At 41.8% G+C, this 14272-nt stretch overlaps 1 protein-coding gene across 2 annotated transcripts in view; it reads left to right on the top strand.

Annotated features, from left to right (window-relative positions):
* The first annotated feature begins 896 nt into the window (after window positions 1-896).
* TBC1D5 (TBC1 domain family member 5) overlaps window positions 897-14272 on the top strand; it is a 481832-nt gene continuing 468456 nt past the window's right edge. The window contains exon 1 of one of the 2 annotated variants that reach the window (XM_080675845.1): window positions 897-1151. The gene's annotated coding sequence lies outside the window, so the exon portion shown is untranslated. The remainder of the gene's footprint in view (window positions 1152-14272) is intronic. The other variant, XM_080675847.1, reaches the window with a different exon arrangement.

The following is a 14272-nucleotide window of genomic DNA, read 5'->3' as shown; positions in this document are numbered from 1 at the left end:
TTCAGGGGTGGGCAAACTTTTTGACTCGAGTGCCACAATGGGTTCTTAAACTGGACCGGAGGGCCGGAACAAAAGCATGGATGGAGTGTTTGTGTGAACTAATATAAATTCAAAGTAAAGGAGCGGAGGGGAGAGCAAGAGAACCCTCCACTCTTTCGGCTCCGCGGGCCGGATAGAACAGCCGAACGGGCCGGATCCGGCCCGCGGGCCGTAGTTTGCCCACGGCTGGGACATTGCCTGTATCCCGTTAGTCATCACACCTCTACTGAGAGGCCACAATGCTAAAGGCACATACTGTCCTAGGTTACGTGGAAAAGATAAAATCCGAGCCTAGGATTGCGGGTTTGTAAAAAAAATAACTGTTATATATAACTTCTCTATCGGTTATATTAAAGTAGGTCAGCACAAAATGCTAATTCTCTCCCCAGACAGGGTAGGGAACATTTCACGGAGGAAGTGACAGATAAACTGGGTCTTGAAGTATGAATAGGAGTCTACTCAGCTATAGTCAACTAATGGAAGACTACTGGTATACAAGGAAATGTAAATTCTTAGGCTGGGAGGGTCCCGGGGGCTGACATCTCCCCTTCCTCACAGTTGCAACCAGGAAAGGCAATGGTGAGTGTGAGTAGCTAAGTCCCAGTGGCAGGGTCCCAGACTCCAGCTGCGCGATTGGTGGCGGTGCTGGTGGTGCTGGTGTGGCAGAGAAAAAGGGAGGACAAAATTTAAAGAGCCTCCTGCGCATGCGTCATCGCGGCAGGCTCAGCAAGGCTGCGCCGCTGGTTCACTCCCTACCTCCAGCCTCGTGGGGCCCCACACGCTTGGCCCCGAGAGGGAGCGCGCCTCGCGCCCGCGCAGTCTCCAGGCCCCGGCGGGCGCCTGCGCACGAGCGCCGCGGACCCGCGAGCGCCGTGGGGTTATTAGAGGTGGAGCGCGGGGAGGGCGCGCGGCAGGAAGCGGCCGCCGTTACGGCGCGAGCGTGGTCACGTGGTCGCTGGTCGCCGCCGCCACCCTTCCCGCCCTGTTCTCTTTCTGGTCGGGCCGGCCGGTTCCGCGAGCGCTCGGCAGAGACTGAGGGAGAGAGAGAGAGAAAGAGGAGGGGAGGAGGAGGATTCAGGGAGTAGGAGCTGGGGAGCCCTTCTGCGCCACAGGTAAAGCAAAACGATGATAATGATGATGATGATGATGATGATCATAAAAAAGCTGAGCCCTCGGAGCGCCTCCGCCTTCCTCCAGAGCATCCCCCACATGCAGAGGCTCCTGCCCCGGGTCCCCCCTAAGCGTCTCAGGACCAGTCCCGCCTCCCCTCCCCTCGCTGTTGCTGCTGCCTCCGCCTCCCGGGATGGCCTGCGGGTGCGGGTGCTGCCGCCGCCGCTGCTGTCGCGCGGAGGGGTATTTCGTACAGCCTCCCGTTTGTGCGCTTCCCAGATCGGCGTGGGGGTGGGGTGGCGGGAGGGGAGGCTCCCCCAGTTCCCGGGCGGGCGGGGCGTGGAGGCTGCGCCCCCAGCCTGCCTGTCTTCCCTCGGGAGAGTGGGGTGCAGGCTTCAAGGCCAGCTGCAGCGAGAGGGCAGGGCATGGTGGCTGGACTCGGGCTCCACTTCCTACTTGGTAAATTTCCCGGTTCCTTTCAGCCCCGGCAGCACGCTTCCTTCGCAGGCCGGAAGCGAAACCGGCCCGCAACCCCAGACATTCTTTTAAAATGCTGCCTTTACAAGAAATGGAAGCCTTTCACCTTTGAGGGAAGAACTGTTACCTTGTTTTAGTACGACTTCAGTTTATTCACCTGTAGGAACATGCACGCTGAGGCCTTTCCGGATACGAGAAACTTCGCTGAGGGTGAAAGTTGTTCTCGCTCCCCCTTCCCCCCTAACTTTTCCTGGAAAAACGAACACCAACCTCTAAAACAATTTTCGTTTTACGGTTCTACACGTGACTTTTTCAATGCTAGTATTAAACAGTTTTAGTTCCAGGAATCTGATCTGTGCTTTAAAGTTTACATCCTTAAGATATTTTTTTCTGAATGGCTTTCTGGAAAAAGTTTCATTTGTCGACTTTAAATAGGACTGAATCCCGAAATTTTAGCATGCAGAATGCACAGTTTGGGGCCGATTGAGCTGAAACTTCTAGACCGGGTCACTTTTGCACTCTTTGGACAATAAAATGTAGTTTCAATAAAACTACATATTATTGGTTTTGTGCTGTTGCACAGAATAATGACTCAAAGCAGGAAGCATTGTTGTTGAAAATAGTATAAATCTTGAATACTTAAATCAGTGGTAAAGAAATTAAATTTTGTTATTTCTCATAATGAGCTTTTCTAATTCCACATCTTGGTTATTTTCACAATATATCTCTGAATTCAAATGTAAAATTGAGCATTTTTAATTTTTACAGTAGAGTCATTTGGAACAGTGCTTCTCAGACTTCAGTGTGCATAGGAATCCCTTGGGACTCTTGTTTGAAGGTGCCAAATCTGAATCAGTAGATCTGTGATTCAGCTTGATATTCTGCATTTCTTATAAGCTTCTGTGCTAAGAAATAAAATGGTGTATCAGTGAACAAGTGCCTTTTAATAATTCACCCTAGTGTAGAGGCGACCTGAGAGAAGGGGCAAATAGGATGAACTGAGAAGGCTTTTCTTAGGAAGATCACTTATGCAGAGTGAGCAGGCCAAGTCTGGGTCCCAGGGTGGGGGATAGCAGTAGGACTGGGGGAGCTGCCCCAACCAGGAAGAGTGCAGGTACCAGGTGTGCATGCTGAGTGGAGCCTATATCACCGGGTCTGTGGATTTTCCGTGGAAGCTTGCTGTATTTATAGCTGAAGGAATTGCTCAGCTGTAGGTAGTGGTTTTTATCAACATAAGCCCCTGAATGCACTGCTGGGATGAAAGTTTTTTTAATTGGTGCGTGTATTGAGTGTGTGCTCTCTCTCATTCAAAAGCAGCCTCAGTTGAGTATTGCCATCCTGAGCCTTGGAAGCAAACTTGTAAAGAGTTAAGGGGCTCCACCTGTTGAGGGTATCCTAACTGGATTCAGATGTTTTTCTAATGTAATTAAAAAACTTAAAGTGAAAAGTTTGTGTCGCTCATAACCTCAAATACGTTATGTATAGGAAAATTGTTTTACTTTGAAACAACTTTATGGGAGTATAACATCAAAACTTTTAGTACCATAAATTTTATAGTCATTAATTCTTACTTTGTCATTGTTTCTCTATGTTATTAACTAATATTTATGTCGGCACTTTTGAAGTAGTTACTAAGTGCCAGGCACTGTTCTAAGCACTCAGTAGCTACTTGAACTCATTTAATCCTCACAACAACCTTTAAGGATACTGAAACAGAGAGCGTTAAAAGTCACATGCTCAGGTTTACACAGCTGACACTCAGCTAGGACTCTGGTTGGCTGACTCTCGAATCCATGCTTTTTTTTTTTTTTTAAATAAATCTTTATTCAGATTATTACAATTATTTCTCCTTTTTCCCCCCATAGCTCCCCTCCACCCATTTCCCACCCCACCTTCTGCCCTTACCTCCCCCCCACTGTCCTCATCCATAGGTGTATGATTTTTGTCCATTCTCTTCATGAACCCCCCATACCCCTTTCCCCCTGAGAATTATCAGTCCACTCCCTTTCTATGCCCCTGATTCTATTATATTCACCAGATTATTCTGTTCCTCAGGTTTTTAATTCACTTGATTTTTAGGTTTGCTTGTTGATAGATATGTATTTGTTGTTCATAATTTTTCTCTTTACTTTTTTCTTCTTTCTCTTCTTTAAGAATACCTTTCAGCATTTCATATAATACTGGTTTGGTGGTGATGAACTCCTTCAGCTTTTTCTTATCTGTGAAGCTCTTTATCTGTCCTTCAATTCTGAATGATAGCTTTGCTGGGTAGAGTAATCTTGGTTGTAGGTTCTTGCTATTCATCACATTGAAAATTTCTTGCCACTCCCGTCTGGCCTGCATAGTTTCTGTTGAGAAGTCAGCTGACAGTCGTATGGGTGCTCCCTTGTAGGTAATTAACTGTTTTTCTCTTGCTGCTTTTAATATTCTCTCTTTGTCTTTTGCTCTTGGCATTTTAATTATGATGTGTCTTGGTGTGGTCCTCTTTGGATTCCTTTTGTTTGGGGTTCTGTGCGCTTCCTGGACTTGTAAGTCTATTTCTTTCACCAGGTGGGGGAAGTTTTCGGTCATTATTTCTTCAAATAGGTTTTCAGTATCTTGCTCTCTCTCTTCTTCTGGCACCCCCATAATTCTGCTGTTGGTACGCTTGAAGTTGTCCCAGAGTCTTCTTACATTATCTTCAACTTTTTGGATTTTTTTTTTTGCTTTTTGCTTTTTCGGTTGAGTGTTTTTTGCTTCTTTGTATTTCAATTCTTTGACTTGATTCTTGTGTTCCTCTATTCTGTTTCTGGGTCTCTGTATAATATTTTTTATTTCAGTCAGTGTATGTTTAATTTCTAGTTGGTCCTTTTTCATATCTTCAAGGGTCTCGTTATATTTATCGGCCTTCTCTAGGATATTCTTAAAAAGTCTTATAACCGTGGTTTTGAATTCTATATCCAGTCGTTTGTTTTCCTCCATTTCTTTCGTTTGTGATCTGATTCTTTGACCCCGCATTTTCACTGATTCCCTGAGTTGGTAAGGTAGATATTTGTGCTAGGTTTCCAATATGGCCCAGTGGGTCTGCTTCCCCAGTTAACCTGAGGTGGACACTCTTGGTGCACCCCTTTGTGGACTGTGTGTACAGCCTTGTTGTAATTAAGTCTTTATTGTTGTTGGTATCACTGGGAAGAATTGACCTCCGGGCCAGTTGGCTGTAAGGATCAGCTGTGTCTATGCTGGGAGAAGTTCGGTGCTGGAGACAGCCTTATAGGATTAGACTTGCCAAATTGCAATAGCCTCTGTGCTCAGCTTGGATGGGGTGGAGTCTCAGTCTTGGCTTCCTGTCAGCCTTGCCCTTGCGCGCATGTGCGCTTTCAGTCCTCCGCCTTCCCCAGCTCGAGTCTCCGCCTGAGAGTCCAGACTCCCCCCACAAGAGCGTGGGTCCCCAGGGGCTCGCCTGGAACTGGGGTTCACTGCAGTCAGAACTGGGGCTCAGTGCCGTCAGGAGCCTCTGACTCCCCTCCACTAGGGGAAAGCCTGTGGCAACCTCCGCAGCGTTTGTGCGCACTGGCACGCGTGCGCGTGCGCACTTTCAGTCCTCCGCCTTCCCCGGCTCCCGAGTCTCCGCCCGAGAGTCCAGACTCCCCCCACAAGAGTGTGGGTCCCCAGGGGTTCGCCCGGAACTGGGGTTCAGTGCAGTCAGAACTGGGGTTCAGTGCGGTCGGAGGCTTCCTTCCCCCTTCCGCCAGAGAAAGTCAGCCAGGCTCTCAGCCACCCTTCCCTCTGCACGCACAAAGCCCCTTTGCCGTACCTCCAATTCTCTGTGAGGTTTTCTCTTTCCTTCTAGTTGTAGAATTTTCACTCAGCCAGCTTTCCTGTGGTTCTGGATGGTGTCCATTCTGTCTTTTAGTTGTAGTTTTGAAATTGTTGTGCGAGGCAGCAGTTTAGGTGTTTACCTATGCCGCCATCTTGGTTTCTCTCTCGAATCCATGCTTTTAACGATCTTCTCTGTGTTGCCTTTTTAGAAGATAAATTGATGATATTCTTTTATGTCTTCGTTCCTATTGTTGAAAATTATGAGCTATACTTTCATTTTAAAATTCAAATTTGTCATCCTTTTTTTATTTTTTAAATTTAATTTTATTGTTTAAAGTATTACAAATAGTAGTACATATATCTCCTTTTTTCCCCATGCAGACTGTCATCCTTTTTAAAATTTCCCTTATTTTTCCCCCATTTAGAAATGAAGAACATAAGATACTGAAATTTGCAAAGAATTATTTTGTTTGTACTTGTTTGCTGAACCAGTCTCTAAATTTGTAGGTCACTATTAAATGTACAAGTAGTATTTGCTTCCCTTTGACCCTGCAGGTTTTCAGTCCTTTATTTCCTGCCTATGCCTGTCCTCCACCTTCTCATGAATACTTGGTAGATTCATTTTATGTTTGTTAATCCTAAGAGTTTTTTGGGGGATTGACAGGGTTGCTGATGTTACTTTGATAGTAAGGACAGTAAAAAAAACCTAAGCATTGGCCATCATGATCATATTTTAACACTGCAAAAATAAGGACAACCTCAGGATAAAGGATTATATTGTAAGTTGAATAATTTATAATTTATAAACATATTAATATATGGTCTGTCTCCTACCCCCTTTTTGTCTTGGACCATAGAAAGCTTTGTCTAAGACATCTCTTAACATGGGAGGTCACTGGAATGGCAGTGTGTGTGCTAGAACTTGAGAAATGAGAGATTGTGTCTGAGTTTAGTTGTGGGAGGGGAAAAAGGTAGGGGGAGGGAGAGTATTGGGGATGGAAGGGCCTGTGGGGCTGAGTACAGTAACATTAATTCTCTATTAACTGGGATAACAGTGCGTTTGGGCAGGAAGTCAGTATAACACCAGGTCCTGTTGTAAATGTTTTCTCAAAGCTCATACTCTATTTTTGTGATGTCTGTTATAATGTCATGGTGGCCAGTTCCTTAGCCTCACAGTACTTTTCTATTTTTAAAATGAAGATAAAAACTATCTCAGGAAGTTGTTTTGAGGATTAAATGAGAATATATGTGCACATATATACATATATAGACATATGTACATATAATATGTACAATGTGCATATATAAAACTAGAGGCCCGGTGCACAGATTCGTTCACCAGTGGGGTCCCTCAGCCTGGCTTGCGCCTTCTCGCAATCTGGGACCCCTCGGGGGATGTCAGACTGCCGGTTTCGGCCTGCAACCGGCAGTTCGACATCCCCCTAGGGATGCAGTAGTGCATGAAGTGGCAGGTGGCCGGGGAGAAGCCTGAGCCTGGGATGGGTGCCACTGCTGCTTATCCTGGCCCCACCGCGCCTGCATCCACCGCCACTCAGTAGCGCTGCCAGGGAGGCAGGAGAGGCTTGTGCCACCGCATCTGCCCTTGCCAGCCATGAGCCCAGTGTCTGGCACCTGTCAGTCAGCTGAGCGGCGCTCCCGCTGTGGGAGTGCACTGACCAACCGGGGGCTAGCTCCTGCATTGAGCGTCTGCCCCCTGGTGGTCAGTGCGCATCATAGTGACCGGTCCACTGGTGGTTCAGTCGACAGGTCGGAATGGTCACTTAGGCTTTTATATATGTAAATGGTTATGTAGTATCTGGCATGTAGTTAATCTACCATGTATGCTCTATGGATAATCTGCAGTGTGGTTGATCATATCCACATAATCAAGACTGACTATTTTTGAATGAACCTAATGGAAATTGTACATTTATTTTGGTATAAGACTGTATGGGCTTATAAAACAGAAAGTTTGTACTTTGTGGATGAAATACAAAATTGGAATAGTAATGCTCTTATCTCTTTGGAGAATTAAATATTATTAAATATGGTTTGGCAACTCAGATCTTTCAAAACAAGGAAGTAAGGCTGTAGAGATACTAAATATTTGTTTTTGGTGGTTGTTTGAAAGGTTTGATTTAAAATTTTCATGTGTAGTGTTTTGAAGCCTAGAATAAGAAAACCTTTTTTTCTCACAGCTTCTCTGACTGTATAACTTATACCTTCCTCAACCAATTCCTTTGCTCTTTAAGATAATCTTTGCATTCTCCAGACCTGGTCTATAGGCCCTTATATGAAACCCATGGTGGCATATGTGTCTCAGAAGTAAAAAGATTTTATAGTTTATTGTTGTGAATGGGATCTCTCTCTCTCTCTCTCTCTCTCTCTCTCTCTCTCTCTCTCTCTCTCTCTCGTGTGTGTGTGTGTGTGTGTGTGTGTGTGTGAGAGTGTATTTCTACCTGACTTTTGCTGGTGAATAAAGAGCTGCTGATTTTTTTGTGTGTATTTTCTAACTAGTCACCTTCTGAATCTATTTATTAAGCAGCCTTTGAGTTGATTCTCTTACATTTTCCAAGTACATAAGCATAACATTGAAGCCAGCCATTTTTATGTAAGGATTTTTTTTCATGATTAATTTTCACTATGTTAGCTGTGCTGGAGTGATTTTCTTAATTTCATTGACTCGGAATATGTTTTGATATGGTATCACTATGAATTGATGTACTCAGCTCTCAGAAAGTTATTCCACCAAATGAGTTCTGTTATGGACTAAATGTTTCCCCCAAAAATTCATAAGTTGAAATCCTGTTCCCCTTCCCACGGGATGATATTAGGAGGCGAGACTTTTGGGAGGTAACTAGGAGTTAACTGAGGAAGAGAGTTTTGAGGGTGCATGAAGTCATGAGGGTGGAGCCTTCATGAATGATATTAGTTCCCTTTTAACAGTCACCAGAGAACTTGCTTCCTCTCCTTGGTATGTGAGGATACAACCAGAAGTCTGCGGTCTGCAACCTGGGAGAGGGCATTCAGCCCTGAGAACTGTGAGAAATACATTTCTGTTGTTTAAAAGCTACTAAGTCTATGATGTTTTGTTATAGCAGCTGAAACTGATTAAAGACAATCTCTAAGCTGAAAAGTTTTGTGATTCTACTTTGTCAAAAGACTCCCAGTAACAGACACAGCTCTCTGGTACTTTAAGTTAAAATAATTGTGGTTGTCTAGCTCTACCTCCCAAGCAATTATTCTGAGATTTTTGCATTTTTATCTCCTTAGAGCTTGAAGAATTTTTCTATGTGGTTTGGCAGAAATTAAAAGATAAGACTAATAGGCTACAGAGATCAGACCTGTGTTTGCTTTGCATTATCAAGTATCATGGTTTTCTTTTTCTGATCAGGTGGTGTAATTAAATTTTGTAATTGTTAGACTGAGTGTAATGGAAACCATTGGGAAGTGAAAAATGGACCAGGAGGCAGTGACTGGCAGAGGATAGGATGGGGAAGTGTCTGGTATGTCAGCTCTTCTTTCTCTGGCCCTCTTTCTACTTTCTTTTTTTTTTTAAACATTCTTTTTAAAAATTTTATTTTTATTGATTTCAGAGAGGAAGGGAGAGGAAGACAGAGATAGAAACATCAGTGATGAGAGAATCATTGACCGGCTGCCTCCTGCACACCCCCCACTGGGGACCAAGCCCGCAACCCGGGCATGTGCCCTTGGCTGGAATCGAACCCAGGACCCTTCAGTCCACAGGCCAATGCTCTATCCACTGAGCCAAACCAGCTAGGGCTCTTTCTACTTTCTGATTATCTTTCCTGGACTTCTTTAACTCTGTCCTTCTAATGATTTTCTGACTTCCTATATATTCTCCAGGTATACCTCTTGTTTTTTTTCCAGAGAATATCTCCCCTCCATGCTTTCTACTTTGATCAGCAGAACAGATGCTTTGTGCCATTCTGGGACGTGCTCCTGATCAGTGCTTTGAATATCCTTCCTTCTTGTCACTAAAACTACCTGCAAAATGCCCTGACCAGTGGCCATTAAGCATCCTACCTTGCAAAGCCTCTGGAAAACAATGATTAAACTTGGGTCCTCATAACATAAAGCCACTGCCTTGGAAATGGTAACAAAATGTGAGAGCCAGATATCTTATAAAGACAAATTGTCAGAGAATTGTGGAGTGGTTGAGGACTACAGAGGAGATAGTGAGAGATTGGTGTTACAAAGATAGAATAAGCTTCTGATAGATCCTGGAGACCTATCTTAGATCGCCAACCTTGATTTCTTCCTGAGCTTCAGACCTGTGTTATCTGATTGGCTACTGGGTAATTCCACTTTTGAATGGCCTACAGAAAGTTCATCTTCTCTTGCAAAACCTATCCTCCCCCCAAGTTTATTATTTCATTGGATGACACCACTATCTCTCTAGTTGTTCAAGCTAGAAACCTGGCAGACACATTTTACTTTTAAAAAAAGTCCTTACCCAAGGTTATGTTTTTGTAAAAAAATTTATTTTAGGCGGGGGGTGGGGGGGGGGGGAGAGAGAGAGAGAGAGAGAGAGAGAGAGAGAGAGAGAGAGAGAGAAACATCGATCTGTTGATCTATTGCCTCCCATATGTACCCTGTCTGGGGATTGAACCCGCAACCTAGGTATGTGCCCTAACAATCAAACCTGCAACCTTTTGGTGTATGGGACACTCCAGCCAACTGAGCCACCTGGCTAGGGTTTTACCTTCTTTTTTAAAAATTTCACTTAAAGGCATTGAGCTCTGTGTATTCTACCTCTTGACTCCATTGTCTTTCGATCACTACTCTGGTACATTATCTCTTGATTTGCCAGATTTTCTGTCTCTCACTATTGTTTCTGTAAGGTTTTCTGACTGGTGTCACTGTAGCCAGGTGATCTTTTTAACTTCTCATCTGATTCTCTTACTCTATAGCTTTGAACCTTTAATATTTCCCATCACTTGTGTTCCAGTCTTGTATCTCCTTCTTCTGCCTCTCCTATACTCTGTGATTTTATTTTAAAGTACTGAAATCTTTGAGTTTTGTCTCAAGACTGAAATATTCTGTCTTTTGATCTTTCTGAATTGCTAGGTCTCAGCTTAAATGCCATATCCAGGAAGCTTCATTAAACCACTAAGTCTGAATTGTGCCGACCTGTTAGGCCAGATACCCTGTACTACTCCATGACATTAATATATTATAATTGCCCTTTTACCTAAGAGTCTGTGTCCCACTTTTGACTGGTCTGTGAGTGGCAAGGCCATATATATCATCTTTACTCCTGGTGCTATGCCTGTTAAAAGTTGATGTCATACCAGGTACTGAAAATACAGCAGTGAATAAGAGGGTGTTCCAGTTATTAACTACTGTGTGATTAATCTCTCCACAATTTAATAGTTTAAGACAACATTAATATATATTCATACATGATTTTATAATTTGTATAGAAGTTGGTAGGGGTAGTTTATCGGTTTTACTTGGTGTCAGCTCTTTGTTGGTTAGTTACTACTTATAAGATGGCTCACTCAGATGGCTGGCAGTTGATTCTGGCTGCTGCCATGGAATTCATAGGGCTGTTGATCAGGGCACCTACATGAGGCCTTGTCATATGGCCTGGGCATGACGGGTGGGTTCTGAAGGGGAGTGTCCCAAGAACAAGCATTCTAAGAGTAGGAAGTGGAGGCAGCCAGTCCTGTTAAAGATTATGCTTGGAACTGATGAGCATCACTTCTTCTGTCTTCTATTGGTTGAACAGAGTCAGCCCAGACTTGATGGGAGGAGAATTAAACTCCATCTCCTGATGGAGAAAGTGGCAAAGAACTTGTGACTATGTTTAATCCACTAAACAGACCTAAAAAATAAAACTATAACAGTTGTTGGGTGAGTTACTTTCTGTCTATATTTTCAGCCTCCATGAATCATGATCATATATCATTAATTTAAAAATAATCAAAGTACTACTTATAGTGAAAAATTTAAAAATAAATTTTACTTCCCATCTTCTTAAACAATTACTATTTTCTGTTACTCATATAGTTTCTTAATTTTTAAGTTTTAATTACACATATAGCTTCTAATTTCAGTCAGTTTTTTTTCTATTTAAAAATTTTACCTTTCCTAAATCCTCATATACTGATGTTATTACTCTAAGTATATTTCTAGAAGTGGGATTGTATCAAAGGTATGTATAATTTAGATTTTGATACTTATTGTTAAACTGCCTAATAGATAATATTCATTTATACCCCAACTTTTAGTTCAGGGTATAAATGACATTTGCCCATAGCCTTGCTACCAACAAGGTATTACAAATCATTGTTTTTGGTTAAACTATTGGTAAAAATTTACAGATTGCTTTTATTATTTCTTTAATGCCTATTTAAGTCCTTTGTCTAATTTTGGGGAAGTTTTTTTTCTTATTGATTTCTCAAGCACTCTTTGCCTATCATATATAGCCAATATTCCTAATTTTATTTTTAAATTCTGCTTATACATTTTTAAAAAATATTATGAAGAACTGTTCAATTTTTATGAACCTCTTTATGATTTTGTTTCTTGGCAAAAACAAGATTAAACTCAGTTCTCTCTTTTTTGTCTTGTTGTTTTACCACTCTGACCAATCTTCCAGTGGTTTGAAATACAGATTTTGTATACATACATATTGCAAGTGGGGTAAAACAATCACAGGCCAAGAAATTCCATAGCAATAATACAGGCTGTGTTTTGGGGAATTAATTTCAGAATCTTACTCATCTCTTAATAGCCTTATAACACAACTAGAGGCCCAGCGCACGAAATCGTACGCGAGTAGCTCACTTCCACTTGCCTGAGCTGGCTGCCCCGCCCATCACTGCTTGTAGCTCACTGCCCTGCCCTCCACCACTTGTAGCTCTCCATCGCTAGTAGCTCGCTGCCCTGCCCCGCCCGCTGTGAGAACCGCTGCTCGTTTGGTCGTGATGGCATTATGGCGTGATGGCCACGGGCCTTTTATATAAGAGATGGAATTGATCTGTTTTGGGATTTGGAAAAATTCTGTCTTTGACAGTGAATCATGATGAATAAAGGCAAATTGCTGTCAGTGTTAGACTTTTGCAAAAAATGAAAGAAACCTTTTAAAATTGAAAACAGTAGAATATATTCAGCTAGGTTATATGGACAAAACCATTACCTGAAAAGAATAAGAAATGCTAAAATAATTTTTTTTCTCCATAAGAACTAATGTGATAGTAAGAAATTACCAGGCCAAAATCTACATGAAAACTGGAATTCAGAGAAGTAAGCAGAATATTAAAACTGCTTTCCTCTGAGGATATTGGTCACATTTTAGGGAACTTTGCTTTTGTTTTGAAAACCTCACAAGGCACAGGGTATAGAAATTAAAGCCCAGAAAGGCCCAAGCAGTTGAGTCTAATAGGAAATACCTTCCCTATGAAATTTGGACTCCCAAGAGCAGTGCCCATAGAGTATGCACAGACCAAGATTAAAGCCCTTCCTGTGCTCTTGCTTATAGGAGACTGCATGAATAGTTGCTTGGACATGAAAAAAATACCTATTCCTAAGCAGGCTTTCCATCTTGACCTGTGGCTCAAATTTAGTGTTACCTGTTAGTCCAAAAAAAGCGCCTCAAGTTGTGAATTTAAAATGGTTTTAGGTCCCTGGCAGAAGCAAATGAAAGTCCTTTCAGGTAGGATACATTTATATCTTAGGTCCTAGGAATTCCCACAAATAATCTTCCAAAGAATTAGTTCACAATAAAATATAAACAAGCATCCGAGGTAACAAGACACCATGAGTAGTAAGAAGCAGCAGGAACAATAGATGGACATAGACCCCTAAAACTTCAGATTTTGGAATTACCAGACAAAGATTACTGGTATAAAACAACTTTTTTATGGTTACAAAAAGATGAAAAATATCTGCAGAGAATAGAAAGCTAAATAGATTTGAAAAATACCTGAATAAAACTAGAATTAAAAAATACTGTAACTAAAATGAAAAACTCAGTGGTTATAGTTAATGGTAGATAAAATACAGCTAAAGAGAATTAATGAACTGGACATAGGAAAGAAGACATTATCCAGAATGTAGCATACAAAGAAAAGGAAATGTGTAAAAAGAAAGACATTAAGATATATAGAACATAAAATAAGAAGGCCTGAGAGTATTTCATCAGTTTTCTAATTGTACAAGTGAGAAATTATAAGAAAGGAGGCAATGTTTGGAGAGATAATAGCTGAGAATTTCTCAGAGCTGATGAAAAATAACAGTCCATGAATTTAAGAAATTCAGAGAACCACAAGCCGAATATTTAAAAGGAAATTCACATCTAGATACATATCATAGTAACATGGAGAGCACCAGCAACAAGAAGAATATCTTAAAAATTGGCAGAGAACAAAAGACAGATTACCTAAACATTGCAGTTAACACTGATAGCTGACTGCTTTAGGAACAGAAATGGAAGCCGGAAAACTGGTTTCATAATCTCACTGTGCTGGGGAAAAAATTGCCAGCTTAATATTCTCTACCCAGTGAAAATACATTTCAAGAATAATGGTGAAATAATGACAATTCAGGCAGAATTGTAAAATATTATTCTCTGATTGTAAACGTATAGGTTGATATGCTTTCTGATTTGTTCTAGTATTTAGAATGAAGGATTCTAATATAACAAAGCAAATCTTAGCTTCACATAATTATTTTATTCTTAGAAAATTGTTGTGTTTATACTTAGTAAACAGAGATACTGTTTGATAATACTTGTACTGATATATTACTCCAAGTTTTGGATCTTTGTTCAGAATCTTAAGTGTTGTAGGGCATCTTTTATGGTGATTAATGCATGCCT

This window comes from Plecotus auritus (assembly GCF_963455305.1).
Source record: "Plecotus auritus genome assembly, chromosome: 6".
Lineage (NCBI taxonomy): Eukaryota > Metazoa > Chordata > Mammalia > Chiroptera > Vespertilionidae > Plecotus > Plecotus auritus.
Note: the sequence above shows the minus strand (reverse complement) of the source record. Positions and strands in the feature narration are given on the sequence as shown.